Below are 3,109 nucleotides of genomic sequence, written 5' to 3'. Positions count from 1 at the left end.
GTCCCGAAAACTTAGCTTTGTTGGCAGGTGAATCTGTAAGTGACCCGACGGTGGCGAGCTGACTGACCTGTCATTCCTTTAGCAAACGCCATGTGTCATAATGTAATCGACAGTTGTCAGCATTGAGACAGGCTAAATAAATAATTGTTACGTTGATTAATGTTAACAATGTGGGTCTCAGTGTGTGTCAAAACACGACCGCAATCCTTCAAGAGTTACAAATGCATGAAGTGCAATTCATTATTCATGTGTAAAATGAAAATTGAATAATGTCTTTTTATGCTGTGCTTCGTTTCCGTAAATCAGTAAAACACATTTGCGATATACTGATTTACTCATTCTCCTTTTCTCCACTTTCAAAACGAAATAAGAAAAAAAGAAACCGGGGGCGGGGCCAGTCGCCGGACTTTCACAATAAAACAAATCGGCAAATATTTGTAACTCTTGAAGGATTGCGGATTAATCAACGTAACAATCATTTATCTAAATCATTTATTTAACCAAGCTATTTAACCAAGTGCTGACAACTGTCGATTACGTTACGACTCATGGCGTTTGCTAAAGGAATGACAGGTCAGTCCGCTCGCCACCGTCGGGTCACTTACAGAATCACCTGCCAACAAAGCTAAGTTTTCTGTGCATCCTGCTTCATTAGACTGCAGCGATATCACGACCTTGTCGACACTTGATGAGGAAAAATTTAGCGCATCTGCGGTGTTCCGATGCTCAGTTCATGGTGAGACTGAAATCGCGTCCCCCCGCTTGGCCGGTTGATGCTCTTATGCCCAGGAAGACGCTCTATAGTTGTGCCGATCTTTGCAAGTATTCTAAACAGTGATTTATTACAGTTTATTGTGGTTGTTTAGATATGATCCATCATTGGACTTCCTGTCTCAGAGCCTGCGGGGGGATAATTACCTGACAGAGTGGATACTGGACTACCTCACAAACCATGCCCAGTTTGTGAGGGTCGAGGACTGGTGTCAGCAGAACCACCTTCTAATCAATGCAGGGAAGACCAAGGAGATGGTGGTCGATCTCCACAGATGTCAGTCTACACCCCCTCATCCAGTGAACATTCAGGGAATGAACATCCAGAGAGTGGACTGTTATAAGTACCTGTTTCACCTTAACAACAAACTAGACTGGACTAACAACACAGACGCACTGTACAGGAAGGGTCAGAGCAGACTCTACCTACTAAGAAGGCTGAGGTCGTTTGGAGTGAAGGGGACACTCCTGAGGACTTTCTATGACTCTGTGGTGTCATCAGCCGTCCTGTACAGTGTGGTCTGCTAGAACGGCAGCATCACAGAGAGGGAGAGGAAGAAGCTGGATAAGGTCATTAAGACCACACACCACACACACGCTACATCTCCAGAGCAATTGCACCAGTCACTTTAATATCTCACTCACTTTGTTTGTTGCAGTCACCTTACCTCATTGTTATATGTACATGATGTTGATAACCTGTGGAGTTCTAAGTTCTAATTTCTTATAATTATAAGAAATATATTATTGTGTTATTTCTTCTGTATATATGTCTATATGTCTCTGTGCTGTTGCAACATGGTAATTTCCCCATCGCAGGACAATAAAGGTATTTTATCTATCTATCTACCTTGCATTGAACATCTTACGTGCATGTTCTTATGATAATAAAGCAGCAGTCCTTTTTTTCACAAAACATTTGTAGTCAGACCTGCCCATATGTTTTTTAACCAATGTTTATTTACCAAGTTTAAATCTGCCAACTCACAAAATCTTCAACATCTTCAAGGCTGAACTTTATAGAACATGTAAAATGTAATATTATCTATCAGCATAGAAACACATAAAACAATGGCTTAATTATTTGAAAACGAGCTGCTAATAGAGCTACAGTTGCTACTGTTTTCCTCAGATCAGGATGACAGATGAATCAGAAACAACAGTGCATCCTGGAACACTGTGAGTTCACCTCTTGTAATGCAGTCCTATGACCTATATGAGGCTGAGAGACAGTCATCATTGACACGAATGTCCTCTTTTGGCCAAAATCCCTTCCACACCCCAGAAAGAACAACAGCATGCAGAGCTATGATTTGGGACTGCATTACAAAAGGGGGGAACCCACAGTGTTCCAGGATGCACTGTTGTTTCTTATTCATTTGTCATCTGCACGTAAGATGTTCAATGCAAGGTATGATGACTACTAAACCAATAACGAAGGTAGGTGGTGGAAAATAAAAAGATCCTCTGCAGGCACTCATCTGCTCTGTACATACAGTAACACCTTGATGTTGCGTGACAGATCATCTGATCACACACACTTTGCCACAGAATCTGCCTCACAAAGATGATGCGATGCACATTAGGGCAGTCATGGCTCACAATGAGTTCAGTTATTGTGAGGCAGGTTGAGTGGCTGTCATTCTCCCGCAGGTAAAGCAGGCTCTGAGACAGGAAGTCCAATGATGGAGGATGTCTAAACAGCTACAATAAACTGCAAAAAATCACTGTTTAGAATACTTGCAAAGATCGGCACAACATTAGAGCGTTTTCCTGGGCATAAGAGCATCAACCGGCCAAGCAGGAGGAAGCGATTTCAGTCTCACTGTAAACTGTGAAAATCACCGGAACACCGCAGATGCGCTAAATTCTTCCTCATCAGGTGTCGACAAGGTCGTGATGTCGCTGCAGTCTAATGAAGCTGGATGCCCCGAAAACTTAGCTTTGTTGGCAGGTGATTCTGTAAGTGACCCGACGGTGGCGAGCTGACTGACCTGTCATTCCTTTAGCAAACGCCATAACGTAATCGACAGTTAGCGTCAGCACTGAGACGGGCTAAATAAATAATTGTTACGTTGATTAATGTTAACAATGTGGGTCTCATTATGTGTCAAAACACGACCGCAATCCTTCAAGAGTTACAAATATTTGCCGATGTTGCGCTTCAAATGCTCTTGGGCGTTTTAATTTGAAAGTCCGGCGACTGGCCCCGCCTCCGGTTTCCCTATTTCTTATTTGTTTTTGAAAGTGGAGAAAAGGAGAATGAGTAAATCAGTATATCGTATGACGTTATTCAATTTTCATATACACATGAATAATGAATTGCACTTCATGCACG

Source organism: Betta splendens, chromosome 15 (genome assembly GCF_900634795.4).
Source record: "Betta splendens chromosome 15, fBetSpl5.4, whole genome shotgun sequence".
NCBI lineage: Eukaryota > Metazoa > Chordata > Actinopteri > Anabantiformes > Osphronemidae > Betta > Betta splendens.
Note: the sequence above shows the minus strand (reverse complement) of the source record.